The 20,998-nt window shown below is 38.5% G+C and overlaps 1 protein-coding gene across 47 annotated transcripts in view; it reads left to right on the forward strand.

Annotated features, from left to right (window-relative positions):
• The window catches only part of LOC113051257 (receptor-type tyrosine-protein phosphatase delta-like), a 295,253-nt gene that overhangs the window by 89,515 nt on the left and 184,740 nt on the right, over positions 1-20,998 (forward strand). For all 47 annotated transcript variants that reach the window (XM_026214810.1, XM_026214830.1, XM_026214814.1 and 44 more), the window contains exon 5: positions 3,636-3,700. The gene's annotated coding sequence lies outside the window, so the exon portion shown is untranslated. The remainder of the gene's footprint in view (positions 1-3,635; positions 3,701-20,998) is intronic.

A 20,998-nucleotide genomic window follows, 5' to 3' on the forward strand; every position in this document is an offset into this window, starting at 1 on the left:
GCGCGTCCCTCATTCTCCCGGGTTTCGGCACCACTGTAATAATAAAAACTCCATAATCAATGAGAAGGAGGAGGCGGGAACCGGCGGACAATCAAAATGAAACTTTAATTACAAAATAAACACAAAACAGTGCATCAGCCCCTCACAGACGACTGATAAGCACAAATAAAAACCAAAACATAAAATAAAGCCCAGGCCTGGTCCTCTCTCGTCCGTCACTGTCGTCGCTCCAGCTCTGTTTTTTAATTTTTGTTTTTTTTGTTTTATGTAAAATCATTTTCTGTTTTAAATTCATTTAAAATAAGTAATTTTTTAAATAATTTAAAAGTTGTAAAATTCTTATTATTTTTCTTCATTATTATTTTACTTTCTTTTATGTAAAGCACTTTGCATTATCATTGTGTACGAAATGTGCTATATAAATAAACTTGTCCTGCCTTGCCTAATACACAGTTTGAACATTAACACTGCACTGTGCTTATATGCATGCAAATTAAAAAGATTAAATTGTGTTATAACAAAAGTTGCATGGGATTCATATCAAGAAAATGTGGGAAAATCTCTAAAAGACAGACATTAACACATAACTTTCCAGCAACACAACAACGTCAGATGAGCATCGAACTTGAGCATCTGTGATAAAGCAATACAAAAATACACACACAGGTATTTATCTTCTGCAGCTTACATGTCCTTTACCCATTTGTAAACTCTGGTAACGTAAAGATATACTTTACTATTTTGGAAAGATAATAAAGATAGCGATTATTACCTCATTTTGACAGTATATTTGCAGGACCTTGCAAAACATATCTGACCCTCCTTTTGTTCACACAAAATTTTTTGTTCTCCATTAACGTCACGAATAAATAACTGGCATTTATTAAATAATTCGGGACCAACCAGTTACATTGAGCAGCAGCTCACAGTCAGCCGCCTCACTCACAGAAAGACGATAATAACGGTCATATTTTCAAATGTAGAAAGGCGCGAACCATTTCATCGTCCAGTTTCCTGGATGACAGCCAGATTAACCAATCATGATCAAAGCAATAAATTAAAACAATGAAGATAATATTTAACATATACCTTTAGATTTTAGAATCTGTCATGATTAAAATATTGTGAAATGCTATTTTAAAAAAAAAAGTTTCAATTTAATCTTAATCATTTAAAAGGCAGACATTTATTTTGTATGCTGTTGAAGACATTAAGTTGATTCAACATACAGATGTTATAAAAATGAAAAAAGACTATAGAGAATAACACTTTACAAGTGTTTTTGTTAACCATTTTCAACCATTTAGCACTAAACATTTTTCAACATTGCTTCAACTTTGAAACAACAACTGTCATTATTTTTAACATATTTCAACATTGAAGGTCGGTCATGTGCTTGCTGGGTAGTCCTTTGAAGTCTGTATGCTGGAACAGAGATCATTAACAATGTTCATATGCTCAAATGACCATTTACAAGCTGATAAAAACCTTCCTTGTCACGTAAGTTCAAATATAATGAATGTTTATGAAATAATCGTATCACATAATTTTAAGTAAACTGCTAAACAATATCTTGCTGTGTCCTGCTTAATGTGCACACACACACATTATGTTATACAGGTGCATCTCAATAAATTAGAATGTTGTGGAAAAGTTCATTTATTTCAGTAATTCAATTCAAATTGTGTATTAAATAAATTCAGTGCACACATACAGAAGTATTTAAGTCTTTGGTTATTTTAATTGTGATGATTTTGGTTCACATTTAACAAAAACCCACCAGTTCATCATTTCAACAAATTAGAATACTAAGACCAATGCAACTAAAAATAAATAAATAAAAATAAATAAATAAACATGTTGCCCTTCTGGAAACTGTTTTAATTTACTGTACATGTACTCAATACTTGGTAGGGGCTCCTTTTGCTTTAATTACTGCCTCAGTTCGGCGTGGCCAGTCATGCACACCAACGCCCTGGTCATTTAACCAACTTTTGGTGCTTTTGGCAGTGTGGGCAGGTGCCGAATCCTGCTGGAAAATAAAAAAAATCAGCATCTTCAAAAAGCTGATCAGCAGAAGGAAACATGAAGTGCTCCAAAATTTCTGGGTAAATTGGTGCAGTGACTTTGGTTTGCAAAAAACACAATGGAACAACACCAACAGATGACATTGCACCCCAAATCATCACAAACTGTGGAAACTTAACAATGGGCTTCAAGCAGCTTGAGCTATGAGCTTCTACACCCTTCCTCCAGACTCTAGGACCTTGGTTTCCAAACGAAATACAAGACTAGCTCTCATCTGAAAAGAGGACTTTGGAGCACTGGGCAACAGTCCAGTTCTTCTTCTTCTTAGACCAGGTAAGACGCCTCTGATGTTGTATGTGGTTCAGGAATGGCTTAACAAGAGGAATACGACAACTGAAGCCAAATTACTTGACACCTCTGTATGCCTTGACCCCAGACTCAGTCTATTCCTTGTGAAGTTCACTCAAATTCTTGAATTGATTTTGCTTTACAATCCTCATAAGGCTGCGGTACTCTCAGTAAGTTGTGCATCTTTCTTCAACACTTTTTCCTTCCACTCAACTTTCTGTTAACATGATTGGATACAGCACTCTGTGAACAGCTTCTTTGGCAATGAATGTTTGTGTCTTACCGTCCTTGTGAAGGGTGTCAATGATTGTCTTGTGGACAACTGTCAGATCAGCAGTCTTCCCCATGATTGTGTAGCACAGTGAACCAAACTGAGAGACCATTTTTAAGGCTCTGGAAACATTTGCAGGTGTTTTGAGTTGATTACCTGACTGACATCTCACCATATTATAATTTGTTGAGAATTGGTGGGTTTTTGTTAAATGTGTGCCAAAATTAAAAGAACCAAAGACTTAAACTACTTCAGTCTGTGCAGTGAATTTATATAATTCACAAGTTTCACAATTTGAGTTGAATTACTGAAATAAATGAAATAATAATTCTCTGAGATGCACCTGTATATACAGTACATGTATATTATTTATTATGTTATGATATCATAATAAACATACAGTTATTTACTTAAAACCAAAATAAGTAATTAAATATTCAAAAAATCAACAACACCTTCATTTACACTGTTACACTTAAGGAAAAAAATAAGTAGATAAATAACACTTTAATCATTAATCATCACACTAATATCATTGGTCTCTGGGTTTAACGACGTTTGAGAAAACAAAATATGGCACAAATATGACTATAAACCGGACACACACTGCATGAGGGGTTGGGAACTTAGTCCAGCAGAATTATTCTGATAAAACTCATATTAACACAAAAGTTCAATGTATATAAATGAGAAGCATGCTCATCATACAGTATGTTTTGAAGCTTGGCAGCTGGTTTAATCTGGTTATTAGTCGGTCATGGGCTGGTTTAAGATCCTTAGCAACTAGCTTAAACCAGATGCCATGCTTCAAAACATACCTAACCAGCAAATGCTGTTTCCACAGCAGGATAGAAATGAATCGGATGAAGAAATTAATGTAGAAATGAACCGATACATAATTACAGAGATGAAACTAAGAGCTCTAGATATGACCAGTAGACACGTGTGTTTCTGTTCTCAGTAACCTGTGTGTGTGTGTGTGTCTCAGGTGTGGTCTGGCTCAGAGCGTGTTGTGAGGATGGAACCTGCGTGAACCTGCGGGCGGCAGCGAGTGTAAGTCCAGTCAACAAACACAACACACATCACAATCATTTCCAACAACAGCTGTTGTTTTAAGCGTTACTGTATTTAAAGAGGTCATGAACTGCCTTTTTATTATTGTGTACTGTTCTCTGAGGTCCATTTCTAATGTTATCAAGAAGTTTGCATTGTAACACATCATAATTGAGAAGTAATAGGCTATTTTCTGTCTGGTCTTGACCCCCTCATCAGAGGGCTCTGTTTGAATAGGTATGATGGATTGTAGGACTGCTGTGATTGGCTAACAGTTGTGTTTGTTTGCATTTACATTTATGGTCTGGATCTTCATTAAATATACAATTCCTCAAGTTGGGATCAAAAGAAAGGCAATGCAACACAGTTTTTCCACAGCTGGGCACTGAAAAACATCTCGACTTCGGAGCATTTTATTGTTTGGTTTCTGGGTAGAGCAGTATTTGCCTCTCCTTATTTACACTACATGCTGTAGAATCAGTGGGCGGGGCTAAACACACAGTGGTGTAAATCAATGGGCGGGGCTAAACACACAGTGCTGTAGAATCAGTGGGCGGGGCTAAACACAGTGCTGTAGAATCAGTGGGCGGGGCTAAACACACAGTGCTGTAGAATCAGTGGGCGGGGCTAAACACACAGTGCTGTAGAATCAGTGGGCAGGGCTAAACAGACAACAGTGTATAATTGGTGGGCGGGGCTAAACAGGTGGTGCTGTCGAGGAAGGAGTTAATCTTCTGTGGAGGCGGGGCTTAGCCACACTATTACATCATAAAGTGACACGTTCCACATCCTGTGGTTTTGGCAGATTGGCTTCAATATAAGCTGTTTTTAGAGTAACGAGAAAGTTTGATTTTTGAATCTTTCAGCATTTTTTTATACTGCAGTGTCCTCTTATATGTCAAAAGATCAAGGGAATTTATATTTCTCAGTTCATGAGCTGTAATGTATTTATTTTAATGTTCTTTATTAAAAGCAGTCAGAGCTCCATGATTACTAATAAATGGACATCATTACAACAAATGTTAGCATAGTTTTACAAATGCATCACTCTGCGCTCACAATAAGTTTGACAATCACACTCTTATTTTTTGGTATTATTTGTGTAATTTTGTATTTGTCAGTATTTAGAATTGTGTACATTTTATTGTTATATATATATGTATAAGTATATATAAATATATAAGTGCTATCTGAAATTTTCATCAAAAATTTAGTAATTTTACTTTGCAGGTCCCTTTCCAGGCTATTAAAGTGAAATAACTGAACAGAAATATAGGAGCCTGATTAAAATCCTAATTTTAGATGAAAATTTCAGATAGCACTTAATGGCTTTTGCATCTGAACTCTTCATATATATGAAGACACACACACACACACACACACACACACACACACACACACACACACACAGAGACTTCTGTTTTAATATTGAGCTAATGATATTTGCTCTGTCATGACTCTAAACCCAGCACTAACCTTTCACATTAAATCGTCATTAATAATATTATATAGAGCTAATGATCTTTGCTCTGTCGTAGCCTAACCCTGACACAAACCTTATTTTCATAAGAAGCGCATATTACATTCATATTGATAAGGGCTCAACATGAACATGGTGTAATGCCTGTTGAGATGCTGTAGTGCAGCTGTCATCATGATCTTCTCCAGCAGATGTCAGTGTAACACCACTGAACACACACACACACACACACACACACACACACACACACACACACACACACACGCACACTCACACACACACACACACACTATTCCTGAGGACTCTGTGTGCTAATGTGCTTTTATATGACCGGAGGATCCAGACCAGCTACTTGATTTTCAGAAATAATCAGCTTTTAATGTCATAATGTTTAATTTTCATTCATAGCAGACATCATTAAATATAATACGGTAATAAGAGATTTAATAAAGAAGCAAGTATTCAATATCAGCTCATGTGAGTACTACAAGAAACAGACTGTCATTAAGAAATGTGCACACTTTATCAATGCAGGCATTCTCTGGGGATCAAACCCAGAGAGAGAGAGAGAGAGAGAGAGAGAGAGAGAGAGAGAGAGAGAGAGAGAGAGAGAGAGAGAGATCCGTGGAAAACCAAACCCGTGCTGAAATAGTTGCATCCAAAAAAGATAAATGTGATGATTCTGGCATCGTTTGCGCTCCCTCACATCATTCCAAACCCGTATGACTTTCTTCGTCCTGTAGGAACACAACAGCAGATGTTCAGCAGAATGTTCATGCTGCTCTTCCACACAGTGTATGTGAAGGGACAGCATTTGTCCAGCAGGATTTTAAGGTACATTTATCAAATAATAGTGCCGCCTCATGGTCCCTGTACGCTGGGGTTTATAATTCCTCCGAACGGTGTGTATTCTGCCGTGTGTCCAGCAGGTGGCAGTAAGATCACGCTCAGACTGTCGTTATCTGCCGTGTGTTTGATTCCTGGACGGGGATTTGAGAAACATGTCCTCCTCTTCGCTTGTGTGTTTGTGTGCCATCTGTGACTGTCAGTCCTGTCCTAATGTTCTCTGAATTCAGTCTCTCCTGCTCTCCGTAAAGCGTCCGTCTCTCTCACTGTTTTCTCTCTTTTATCACTGTTTTGTTGCGGAGTTGTATTTCGTCTGATTATTGTCTCTGATGCAATAACGTGCAAACATTGCTCCCGTGGTGTAGATGTGTGTTTCTGCTCGTCTCATTGGCTTTGAGGTTCTAGTGTGCGGTTTATCTACACACACACACACACACACACACAGAGATGTCCGTGGTAGGTTTGGGGCTGAAGTCTTTTCTTGAACAATAAGAACAGGCAGATTTTTTGGAAGCTGTTTTCTTCCGGTCTGATGTTAAACGTGCCTCTGTGCTGATCTTCTGAACTTGTTAAACACAATAATACGTACTTATCCTCGGCTTTTTGGCACTGAATGAACATGATGACACGCAGATGAGCTCTAGCTTCATCACACTGTGCGTGTGTGTGTGTGTGTGTGTGTCTGTATCAGACAGGAGAATCAGTCTCTCACTGTGGCGTCAGAATAGAGCTGATTAGGTGCCACTCTCTGGAGAGAGGAGTATTATGGGATACAAACAGTAGAGAGACCAGGGGACAGAACACACACACACACACACACACACACACACACACACACAATAAAACACTCACACACAATTGCCAGCGTGTCTCAAACCATACTAATGTTCTTCTAGAACAGTCCAAGCCCCACATGACTGCGTTTAAACCCTCTCAACTGCATTTGGTTTTCTTTTTGTTTTTTTTTTGTTTTTCATTGTAACTTCATTGTGGCAAACTTTTTTTCTGTTCTTTTATTTCACAAAATGTGAAATGAGTCGATATTAAATTCTGTGCTAATAAAAAGCATGTCATAGATGCTGAATGCTGAATTAGATACAGAATATTCTGTAGTTCCCTAGCAATCACCCCATGTACCCTAGCAACCGCATAGCAACACCCTAGCAACCAAATAGAAACACCATAGGATCTATGAATCTACATCTAACATTTCTAATATAACTGACTATTATTCTGTTCAAACCGTGGTAAACAGATCGACAGAAACAGACAGAACAGTAAAAAGAAAGATGAGGAGGGCACACTGCTCTCTCTTCAGCATCATTCTCCCCCTCTCTCTCTCTGTCGCCGTGGTGATAACAGCACCGAGCATCTCTTCACAGTTCGTAAACCTTCACCTTCAGCGGCTGACCTTTCCATAAATCCTGCGCTGTGCTCCAAACGCATGCAAATAACACAAGGCCTGTGTTTTTCTCAGTGACATTTTTATGGTGATCGGTTCATTCGTCCGGCATCAATGTGCTGAGACAGAGATTCTAATGGATTCTAATGGATTTCTGGAGCAGAACAGAGTCGACCGGGACCCAGAGCGAACGACAGATCAGGGGAGAGAGAACAGGCACTTTCCTGCTGACGGAGCACTAATAAAATGAGAATGAAGAGAGAGAGAGAGAGAGAGAGAGAGAGAGAGATTGACAGACTTGGGTCTGGTCATTCTTATTCTTTACCCTGGTATTGCTGGCCAAATCCATGCCCTTAACAGTTGTTCTTTATTCTGCCTCATGTTCTCATGTTCATCAAAGTCATCCATGAACTTACCTTGTTGTTCAGAATTCAGTGTGCATGCGGATGATCAGCGATGCTGGGTCTGCAAGCGTTTAGGATGAGGTCAGAAGTGCATGGAGGGTAGAGCTGCTGCCCGTGGAGCTCATATGTTACTCAGTCGTGACCCAAGCTGCATTACCTCCAGTTTCTAACCGAGTTCTGCATGATGGAGGGCACTGAAAGCACATGATCCTCACACAGCTGCCAGACCAGGTGGAAAACCAAGACTAGCGTGTTCCAGGTCTGCATTGAGGCTGTGCCTGTATCTTCACGGTGTCCTTTTCTCTGTATATGTTAGGTCTTTGCATTAATGTGTGCACTAATTTTTCCCATAGTTCAAGTAACGGAGAACTAGTTTGTCTAAGTGTAAACCAGGGCAGCAATTTGATCAAACACACATGTAAACATTGTATAAAAGTCTTTGTTTGCTTGTAAATTGCAAGCAGGTGTGTTTGATTTGGGTTTGAGCTCACCCCAGTGTTAACTCTGAAACCAGTGTTTTTCATTACGCTCAAAGCACGTCATACTCGGTCGAATGCAGGCCTAGTCTTCTCATCGTGTGACTGATCTACACTCGCCTGTAGTCTCTCTTTGATACTGGCACCAGATGAAGTTCCCCAGAGCTGAAACAGACGAGGAAGCACTCCACTCATCTAACAGCACAATCATTCAGTGATGACATCATCCAGGTCAGAGGCATTTGTGGATATAAATGAAGTAAAAAAAAATAGCATTTTGCAAAATATTGAAATATATATTAGAGATGTTGCGATAAACCGATATTGACGATAACCGTGATTTTCAAATACACAATTATCGATATCGTATTAATTTAGTGTATGAGGATATACCGGTATTAGTGATAACCGCAATATTTAAAATGAACAGTCCTCTTATGATGACACCACATGTAAATACTTGGTAACAGCGGTTTTCTGTGTTCATATACTTAAGTAAAGGGTGATTTGTTTTAATAAGTACCGCATTTTCTTTACTCGTCTTATTTTTGTATTTGTATTTGTTTAAAATGGATCTTGAAAAACTGAGCGACCACATTGCTCTGTAAAATATTAAGTTGGTCACAGTGCCATGCACTTAATGCCTCATCTGTGGTCATTCTTCAATAAGGTTTCATTAGTTAACATTAGTTAATTACATTAGTTAACATATATAAATAACATAAATAATAATGAAAAATATTTCCACAGCATTTATTAATCTTAGTTCATGTTAATTTCAGCATTTACTAATGCATTGTAAAAATCACAGGTTGTGTTTGTAAACATTAATGTACTACGAACATGATTTTTCTATCTTTCTCTGCCTTTGAGAAAATGGAAGCTCAACCGGGCTGATCTTGAATCTCCTCGTTGTGACGTTGCAACGAGAATTGTTACCTCCCCTTTCTCTGCTTTTCCCGCCCAAATATTTACATATAATTCAGCACAGGCGTTACAAACAGACTTTTATGATATGGATTCGACAGCACCGGCACAAACAGTGAGTAACAGTGTTCATTAATGCCTGATCTGTGATCAGTGATTTCTGATGGGTAGCTAATCATTCAAGTTCACACAGACTTTCTTCCTAAATCGTTTAATACTGTTTATGCATCAGTGAATCAAGCCAGTGACTAAACGATCAACTTCACGTTGTTTCTCTTAGTAGCATGAAACAAATCTGTTATTTAAATTGTGATTTAACTACAGAGAGCGATCAAAGAACGCTCGCTTTTTTCCGGAGCGGTTACACATCGCGAGTTTATCTGCTCACTTGCCCAAACTGCCGTTACAATGAATGACGCTGTTATGCTGCTCAAAAAAGCTCTTACTGTATTCATGTGTTTGCTGTTAGTTGTGGTGAAAGCATTTTGTGAGATAACGTGTTGCAATAATGACGAGATCACTGCATCCACGCGATAAACAGACTCTGTCTACTCAATGCTCATCACTGCAGCCTTTCATGTGATGGGAGAAGATCGAAAAAAAAAATATATAATCCACACTTCCACGATTCGTTAATCTCGACAGCTGTAATAGTATATATATATATATATATATATATATATATATATATATATATATATATGGCATCTTATTGTAAAGTGTTACCATTAATATTTATTCATCATACTGTTGAACTTGACAGTATTTTCTCTCTTGTTATTTCATAAGAGCTTCAAAGAAGACGGAGAAAGCCAGTCTTGTGCCCTGTGTTTATCAGTATCAATATTATGCTCGTTGGGTGAAAAAGAAAAACTCAATAAACAAAGTAAAAAATAACTTGACTGATATCTTCCCCACCCCAAGGTTTCTATAGATATCATGATATATCGACATCGTGAATTCTTATGGCCACAATAACCTTTATATGAAAAATTTAATATAGTGACAGCCCTAATATACATAGTTTCCTGTGAGAGTAGCCTACAATGATACGTCTGTTTCTATAAAGTTGGTTAGTTCCAACTTTGCAAGTTCAGTCTGGTGCTTCTGACTCACAGTCTGTAAGTATGTTTTCATATTTAAAGAATGTGCCACTGATGACTCAGACGTGAGTTTTGAGCAGTGTAGAGTAGCACTGGTTGTTTATTGTTGTCCCGATCACAAGTTAATGTAGCATTCTATGTTAATGCTATGTCAAAAACAGAGTATAAGTCATTATAATCAGTAATTATGTCTCCACTGGATGCAGCAAATTCCTCATTTGTAATTTATATAGTTTTTACCTCTTGTACACAACCACGTCCAATTGATCTGAGTGCACGCGTGCTTCCTGATGTGACGTGTGGCACGCTCTGGCTTAGTCTGCGCAAGCGCGGAAAGCGACGGAAGTGATCTCTGATACCAAAATTTTATTTCAAAGTGTACAATCCCTTTAAGGGGCTTAAAATGTTCGTCACACGCTTGAGGCAATCAGCCAATCACAACGCACTGGACAGCTGGCCAATCAGAGCACACCTAGTTTTTCAGGACGAAGAGCTTCGTAACAATCGTCACGTTTCAGAAAGCGTCGGATAGAGGAGAAATGATAATGTACAGTATGTGGAAAATCGTTTTTTTTTTTTTTTTTATTCAATCACATAAACACATTTCATTGCAACAAATTACAAAAAAAAAAAAATTATTATTAATTTAGCAAAACCATAAGACCACTATTAAGAAAAAGTAGTCATGTCTGTGTAACGTTACAGCCATACTCGCTGCGTGACATCACAAAGCTGCATCCCGCTGTAAGTGGAAAGTAAACAGTCACTGAGATGCAGGACGTCATCCCAAAGCAGATAAAAAGAACATACTTCAGAAGCAATCATTTCAGTGTTTGTTCAGACATTCCCTATTAATAACAACCTGAGGAGTTCACTTGCTTTCCCCTCCGTGCTGGTTGTAGCACTATTTGAAAGCTGCTGATGCTAGTGTTATTATCCAGGATAAGTCCCTGCAGCCGTGTCTCAGTACAGCACATGATACTGAGCTCTCGCTACACTGGCTAACCAGCACCATCACTGTAATCTTGCCGTTTCTTCCTCCACTCCTCCAGGACTGATGGCCTCTCGCCGGTGAGTCAGGTACAGTAGCAATCAGCTGCTCATGTGTGTAAACAATATTCTCATGATGCTCGGACAGTAAACGATGGAAGCAGTTTAGTCTCAAATATAATTCACGCAAAAAACACTATTCACACATGCGTAGACAATTTCACATTCATGAAACCTAATTCACGTACACACACAAAAAAAAAATTGCGTGCGTGAAAAAAATATATATTCACCAAAAGCAATTCACATGCGCAAAATAAAATTATATATTTATAAAATACGTTTCACAAATGCAAAAAACTGTTTGTAGATATACAACTGTGCGCAAAAAACCTTTGAATGTTTAAAATGTACGAGTGTCTGAATGTACGAATCGTCATTTACTACGAATCCACTCAGATTTGTGTGTGTGTGTGTGTGCTTTTGAGACTTTTCTGGCAGAGCTCGCTTCCCACGTGGGTCTGTCGTACTCTTTAGCCAATCAGATGCGAGCTTACCATTCAACCAATCATATCATAAGCCACTGAGTGCATTCAAGAAGCATGATTCTGCGCACCTTTTGCGCAAATTGGATTAATTAGAAAAGAAACTAAGCCTTTACATCAGTAATCCAGCAGGGTGAGAGAGAGAGCTCTGCCAGGAAAGTCTCAAAAACACACACACACACACAAATCCGAGTGGATTCGTAGAAAATGACGATTCATACGTTCAGACACTCGTACATTTTAAACATTCAAAGGTTTTTGTGCACAGTTGTATATTTACAAATTGTTTTTTGCATTTGTGAAATGTATTTTATAAATATATAATTTCATTTTGCGCTTGTGAATTGCTTTTTGTGAATATATGTATTTGCTTCAATAGTAAACAGCTAGCAAACCACATGCAATTACAAAAATCACACCACAGCAGCCGCAGATCTTTCTTGTTATTGAAAATTCCATTTCCCATTTGCCCCTAAATGAAGATTTAATGTTGAATTGCAGCTCATTCGATTTTGGGAAGATTGTATAAGTGACACAGAGACTATAAAACCGGATTTTGAGCAGTGCTGAGGTTTGTTCAGATGTGACTTCACACCAGATCAGAGGCTGCCATGGAGTTTTGGCTTTGCTTTGGTAAATGCATTAAACATAATAGACAGCCATTTAGATGAGCCCGTTTAAAGGTCTTGGTTTGTTCCAGATTGAGTCTGTTGAGCCAGCCTGTATAGCAGCACATGCATTTACCCACAATACCCTGCATTCAACAGATCTATTCATCAGTGCCTGGTGCAGATGGGCCGAAAGTCATTTAGAAGAATATTACACCTGCCCAAAAAGCCAGACGCACTCGTCTGTTTATGCACGCAGTCACTGTTCCTCCAGGATACATTTATTTTGTTATTTTCAAGGAAGTCTAATACGTTTCCCAGCTTCAAGGGAAATGTGATATTCCGTCTTTTCATCAATAACTAATTCAGAACCGCCAACATTTCACGAGTTCACCCTTACATCTAATCTGAAGGCGAATAGTAGGCATATTTTGGCGTGCTGTCCTGGGGGAGGGGTCCGGGCCCGGACCACAGCCCAAACCTAAATAACTCCCCCTATCCCCAATTTGGGATAAATAGATTAGAAGTGAGGAGTTGGGTTGGAGGAGGGATGCCGAAAAAAACTGTTACAATCTCACACCGCAGAAACACTTGGAAAGAACTAGCCACGAGAAAATAACGATGACCATAACATTTGATAAATTACTGCTGCCATGATCAATTAAAATGCACAGAAAAAGTTTTCTTCTGCTGTCCATTGGCACACTGTAAACTGCAGCAGGCTAACAGTACTGAGTTTTGTTAATAAGGCACAATTTATAAGAATTTCACATAGAAAGCAGACGTGTTTGCACTAAAAATAATGACAGTGACCTAAATACTTAGCAGCAGCACTAATACAGCATATTTCTGGTTGTATTTGTTTGAAATGCATTTGCGACTGTAAGTGTGTGTTTTGTACTCTTGGTTTGACCTGTGCGTCATACTCTCAGATGTAGAACTGCAGAATGAACCTTCAGAGAAGGTCTGTGTGTTTCTGTTGTTTCACGTAATCCGCTGCTTGCTGAGTGTTGACCTCTGACCCCTCCGCTCTACCAGCTCGTTTCCCACAATGCCTTTCTAAAACAATCCGGCTTCAGTCATGGCTCTCTGGAGTCAGAGCCGGCTGTAGAGCAGCAGACCACAGACACACAGATGGCTGTTAATATTTTGTTAAACCATTATTTACTCTATTCAGAAGTACTCTGTTCACTTAGTACAAACTAATCCATCAACTTCAACAGAACATAACAGCTCTTATACTCCCACATTTTCTTTCATCTTCCACATTCTTCATTGATTTGTTAAACATTCAAATAAATCGTGAAACCCACAACCTGGTTAACCCTCAATGATGCAAGAAACTTGACATCAAAAGACAAACACTAAAGAAAATCTCATGTCTTCTGTTTAATTCACATTAAGTGCCATCAGCATCTCCACGAACTCTTCAATCAGTCGATAAAGCCACGAGAGGAGCCCAACATCTCAAGATCATTCCAGAAACACTGCATTGCAGCCGAATGCTTTTTCTGGGTCTAATGGAATCAAAGCAAGCGTTTGCGGGGTCTGATGTGTCTAATGAAGGGGATGTAATCACTAATGGATCCGCCAGGTGCCCAGCACGACTGATCCATATGTAAGACATGGCCTTCATTTCTTCGTTTCTCTCTCGAGTGTCTTTTATTGCACTGACGACACAGCGGCTCCATTAGATTATGTAAGAACTCTTCTATTGCTGTACAGTATTCCTGAAAGATGTGGAAATGTAAAACAAAGCCAATGTGAAATCATAGAATACCATATTTACTCGACCCATTTTTAAAAAAACTGGTTAATGCATGATTTGAGTATCTGCTGTACATTTTCTAAAGGTCTTGCAGCTCCTTCAATTTAATGATAATTAGACATATTTTAAGACCTTTTCTCTTTAAAAGAAAACCATGACTGAAGCCGTCCACGATCTCGAACGCTTCGGTCAGAACGACAGCGAGCCAGTGAGGTGGGCAGATGTGTCTTCGATTAGTTCACGCTGCACTTCTGAACATCTAATTGAGTTGATCTATCATTTTGAGTCCTGCAGCACCAGGAAAGTAATTAACAAACGATCTCAATCTCTGTCTGTGGTAATTTGTGCTGCTGATGTGTTGGTGTGTCAGTGCTTTGGGCTTCTGCCGGACGGAGAGTCTCTTCTGAAGGAAACACCGCTGACTCCAGGCTGTTTGAGACGCTGTTCAGATGATTATCGTAACCATTTGTGTTTCACATCCGATTTTTAGGACTGATTGTTAACACTGCCGTTTTGCAAGTAATTAAACCAGATCACTGCACACTTTTCAGTGATGAAGCCTCTCATCAGCAGATAGACTCACCTTTGCCGAGGAGCATGTTGTGTGGAGAGAGGAGAACTGGTCCAAAGTTCACTTTAGTTTAATTTATTTGGGTCCGACGGGAAACTTTAGTTTGGCGTCAAACTGGAGAAAGACTGAAGCCTGAGGGCATAAAGAAGTCAGTGAAAGGTGGAGGAGAACGTGTCATGGTTTGAGGGGTGTTTTCTGCAGCATGAATGCAGTGTTTATCAGAAGCTGCTTCAGCAACATGCAGTTCCTTCCCTGCAAGCGTCTCCCAATCAGCCTGCATTTATTGTGGAAGCCATTGCAAAACGGGTAAAGCAGTTCCTTGCAGATAAGAACACCGCAATAATGAAATGGCTGGCCCAGAGATCTTAACCCAACTGAAAATCCTTGGTGACAATGTTATAGCTAAGAAACCAACTATAGTTACCGAACTATTCAATTCAAGTTTATTTGCATAGCGCTTTTTATGATATAAATCATTGCAAAGCAACTTTTCAGAAAGTCAAGTTTCTACAGTATTTCGAATGATGGAAGACACTGGAAGAAGAGTGGACTAACAGCTCAGTGTGTTACAGCAGGGTTCGCATTTCAGCTGCAGTTTATCATCACTTTAGAGTGGACGGGATTATTCACATGTTGTTATAGTGGGACATATATACAGCACAGTTTTTTGGTAAAGGTCCACTTGAAACCTCAATCGAGGTGGTGCTTAAAGTACCAGGTAATGTACCCAGTGGACAATAGGGCTGTCACTTTTTATTCGATATTCGAATGCATTCAAACATGACGTGAAATATCCAAAATCAAACTATAAATAAAATATCCAGTTTTTAAAATGCCATGTGTAGCGCATTTTTTACAGTCTAAGATTAGACCATTTTGGGGTTTTTTTTGTGGCAATTTTATTCTTTGCCATCTTATCCAGTAGAGGGCACTCTAGACGTATTGTAGCGTAGCCCCATGACCAAATCAAGCGGATAATAGCTAGCTTACGGTGTACATTTTAGGACATCCTCAGACCTCAGTCATTAAATGAAAAGGCCTCATGCCTCAGACTTCAGGCTTTAGTCATCGGACAAAACGGCATCGCACCTCGGGACTGAAAAGCTTCAGGTCCCAGGAAACACGACGCAAGGTGTCAGGTCTCATAAAATTAGCCATCAGATGAAACTGACTCAGGTGGAGTATCATGTTGCCCCGCCCCATGTGACATCACACGCACACCGTTCAGATGAAGTTGTATATAATGGTTGATTGATGGCAAAAAGGAGGTAAGCAGTGTCTGATATTATATTTTAACAGTTTTATGCAAATGTTACACTAAGTTATATAGGGAAGAGAACATGCATTTCGAGAGCCATGTGTGTACTTTTAAAAAGTTAGTTAGCCATATTGCAACCAGCGAGCTTTTATTTTGGCAGAGTAGTAAAATTACCTTTACGAAAAATAACCATGGTTTTACTAATATAGATACTCCACCTGAGTCCGTTTCATCTGATGCCTAATTGTATGAAACCTGACATAGTTTTACCTGGAACCTAAAGCTTTTCAGTCCCGAGGCGCGATGACGTTTTGTCCGATGACTGAAGCCTTTTAGTCTGAGGCATGAAGCCTTTTCATTTGATGACTGAGGCTTTTTTTTTTTTTTTTTATGTCTTGGATATTTTGTCATTTGTTAGGTAGTTACAGCTAATATTCCTTCAAATTTTGAGAGATGAAGATTAACACTATTTTAGAATAAAAAAATAACAAATCAAGTACTTGTTCTCTAATTTTATCTCCACTATATATTGATTGTTTCACTGTTTCCGATGTTTGAAATACATAAATATATTAATTGAGGAGGTTTTTCTCTTGTTAAGTCTATAGAAAACCTTGTACACAACAAAAAATAGCCTTTGTTGCTTGCCTGAAAAAATGCTGAGCTGTTGCTGCGATTGTTTGTAAAAGAACATAAAAAAATAAAAACAACATAACATGAACAAGAGCTTTAATGTCGCAGTAACAATGTAGTAGTCAAATTGCAGCTGCAAAGGTGAGCCACTTTTGGTTAATTAGCCATTAGTAGCTGCATTTACAGAGCCGCGACAGCCTGACGCTACGGTGGATGAGTTTACTAGCAAAGCCAAACGCGCAGCTGCACGAAACACACAATCAGCTAAATGAGTTAATGTGCGAACGGGAACGTTTTCAAGAAGCGTGGCAGCATGTGCCAACCTCACACAAACCACGTCCAAAAGACTCATGAACTCCTCGATTAATGCCACACAACGTTCAAGGCAAAACTGGATCAAAATTGTTAATAGATATGACCATACTTCTATTTATTATTCTTTGAAAATTCATGAAACTTTGCACATGCATCAAAACTGGTGAACATTTACATCTGATATGAAATAAAACAGGAAGTTGTTTTAAACACTCAGACATATGATGTTAAATCTGCCTGACGACATCTACTGTACATGCCAGTGTTCAGTCACAGTCGTAGCGCCACCTGCTGGCAACAGGAAACGGCATGTTTTACACTGTAATGCACTCCCAGTTAAATTATTAAATATGCCGTCATGTGCCAAACACGTTAGAAACATGCTAAACCATGCTAGCAACACATACTGAAGTTCTAAAGCATGCTATTAATGCCGAAAACAGACTTTGTAACTCAAACATGCAATGTCCAGCATGCCCCAAACTTCACGTTTGATAAAAGACCCAGCCTGAACACATCTAAAAGACAATATTCAGTTATGGTTATAGCGCCACCTGCTGGCAGGGAAATGTGACACATATACATGACTTTGACACATTCCTCATTTATTTCAAATGCTTTTCACCATCTTCTGAGTTTTTACAGAGGATTTTGTGTAAAATAAAAATAAAGATATGGACTGGAATTGAAATCTGTAGATGGGAATAGATTATGTGCAATCAAATAAACACTTAAGTGTGTTGGGTGTTTTCACTTCTGGAACAACATCCAAATAGCCCAGAATCTCAAAATTGAGCAGTGCAAGAAGAAACGATGTTTGACCAAACGTTCATCAGCCGGAGGTCTGCACGACTGTTTGTGGCCAGCTATAGAGAATGTTTTCTGCTCATTTGTAACAGGAAGTTATGCAGATGATTTCCTGATGCGTTGTTCATATCCGTCCCCTTGTCTCTCATGTAAAGCGCTGCAGCATTAGCAGCATTTAATGAGATGAAGCTCATCTGAGAGACACAAACACACATTCATCCTCGTCTGTTTCTCTCACACGTTTAGTAGCTCGCTTCATTTCATGCTCCATGGCTCATGGTGGCCACAGATACAGAAACTCAATCACACGGTGGGCAAAAACACAAACCTGGCCAATAAAACATGCTCCTATTCATTTTTATAAACCATCCAGAACTAAGAAATTCAATTAATTTGAGTTGCATGGTAAAAACATTGTCCTGCGTTCTGCTTTTGATCCTCGAGCACTAATTTGATGTCATGCCGTGTTGATTTGATCGTCTTAATAATAAACTCTTCAGAAATATCACCTCATTCCACCACTGCACGTATTCATTTCTATTGTTTTATATCTGTTTGTTTATTTATTTGTTTGTTTGTTTGCTGTAGGAATGAGATTGTTTTTTTCCTCACAGACTGTTAAATGTCTCGTGACTAAACAATATCTCGTACATCAGCTTCAACGTTAACTGCAAATTCTCTTTCATTAAACAACAGAAGACAGTTCGTTAGAAAATTATAAAGTTGGTCATGACTATCATGGATGTTAGCTTAAGAAAGCCTGACTAGATAGATAGATAGATAGATAGATAGATAGATATATAGAGATAGATAGATAGATAGATAGATAGATAGATAGATAGATAGATAGATAGATAGATAGATATTTATTTCTAGTCTTTTTAGCATGCTGCCAGAAAGACTTATCTTGTTCAAACTCAAATCAGAAAGAGCGGTGTATGATCTGCATGAATCTGAACAGCGTTCACACGTGTGTACGAACAGAAGCTTGCGGTCTTTCTTCTCCTTACGTTCCTGCACTGGACAAACACCTTTTATTTGTGGTGAAGAACAGAGCAGCTGGCGACACGGACGCGAGCAAAGCCACCGATCGGAGACAAAGAGCAGAACATAATTACCAATAATTGATTGTGTTGAAGGCCGTTTTTATTTGGGCAGGATGAATGAAGCTGGCAGCACTTTCAAAAGCGCCTCGGCTTCTGCGAGACACGGCCGTCGACTTGCATTTATATTTGTGTCAAAATGAAGCCGCCCACCACTATTTTCTCCAAGAGTTTACATGCTCCCAACCACCAGCAGATTTAATGACATTGTTCGCGCAGCGACTGATATTTGAATGCGGGCTAAAAATACTCTTTAAAAGAATCACGGTGTGAGTTTGTCACGGTTCCTCGTGAGCGGGGGTCAGTTTAAGGGTCACTTTCAGCAGCTGATTTCACTTCCTTTCCATCAAACCAAAGGACAAGCACAGTGCATTGTGGGATACCTCATGTAGTTACTGCTGCAGCAGTGGTGTCCGTTTATGACGGCAGTGAAAGCGAGAGATGCTCGATGCCGTAAACGCTCGTCTTTAGCAACGGTGTGGGAGGCTGTATAATCCCAATCATAATTTGTAATAATATGGTTAATTTAATGAGCTGGCAGGGTTCAGGGACGCGATGTGGAGTTTGATTAATGATGGAGATGATGTGTTCAGATGTAATTAGGGGAATTACGGCTCCGTTTCCGTCGGAGAGAGAATATTCACCACTGAGCGGCTAAAATACCACACATTCTGGTTCTCCTTCACTTTAAGTTAATGTTATTACACTATACACTGCAAAAAAGAGTTGTAAATAAAGTTTAGTGGAGTTTCTATTACAAGATATTAATATTTCAGTCTTTCTACTTCACTTTCAATTTAGTGTCCCTTGCCATTTCTTATTAGTGACATTTACTAGCAATGACTGAGCAAAAATATTTGTATTATTTATTATTAATATTTTAAGTAAATCATCCAAATGTGTTCAGTGTATTGACAAATTGTTTAGTTGTAAGCATTAATCAAATAAATAGATACTTGAAACTACACCGTACAAATGCACCTGGTGAAAGCAGATGTTGAAGTGTTGAATGAATTGTTCTTCAGATGATTATTTGATCAGTGCTCTGATTGCATCTCAGCTTCCCGGCTTCAGGATGTCACGGGTTCAGAAAATCAGACTCAGTTTTACATCTACACTATTACAAATGATGGATGAGGGTTATTCTCTTAATTATTATCAATTGAGAAGAATAATGAAACCTCACAGAGGAGCGCGTCATTCTTCTCTTAAACACACGTTCATTTTCCCAGAAATCTGTCTGTGTGTACATGAACGACCTGTGAACCAGAAGTGCATTTTAGTGAGTTAATGTGCACCTGTAGTGTTCTTCAGATCTTTAAAGTATATTTAAAGAAAAAAACGTATTGCTAATGAAATAAAAGGCCACTTTAGTGACTGTGTTTCTAAACGCACTTAAGTACACTTTAATACAAGTTTTAATAGAAATGACATTAAAGTGTTTTTTTAGTTGATCATAACTGCTTGACAGTATTTTAACCATATTTCAAGGACAATATAATTTTTTTAATTTCTTATAAAATTGTACTTAAGTGGGTCAGAGATATTCTAAAGTTCAGCTATTTGCATTTCATATAAATTAAGATGCAGAAAAGTCTGTGAAAACATTTAATTAGGTTCACATTTGAGTATGTTATTGTTTATATATTTTTTTATTATATTATTGAGTATATTATTTTAAAGTATATTGGCTGTTGCTGCATTAGCAAATATATATATATATATATATATATATATATATATATATATATATATATATATATATATTTAAGTTTGCTGCTTTTTCACGAGGATGCACATGGCCTTAACCTTCAGACCTCACATCTTTAGACGTCAGACTGTTGCAGAGCATCCAGTCGAGTCTTTGTCATGTGATCGTTTACTGTCTTAAGATTTTCTTGCAGTCACGATGAGACAAAATATCTGACCCTCATTTAATCTGTCACTCTTCCCCTGAGCAGGATATTTACACTGATTCTCACACACACACACACACACACACACACACACACACTGCTGTAGTCTCTTGTGAGAGATCTTGTCGGGCAGATGAAGTGTTTTA

The sequence above is a fragment of the Carassius auratus genome, chromosome 32, assembly GCF_003368295.1.
Source record: "Carassius auratus strain Wakin chromosome 32, ASM336829v1, whole genome shotgun sequence".
In the NCBI taxonomy this organism is placed as follows: domain Eukaryota; kingdom Metazoa; phylum Chordata; class Actinopteri; order Cypriniformes; family Cyprinidae; genus Carassius; species Carassius auratus.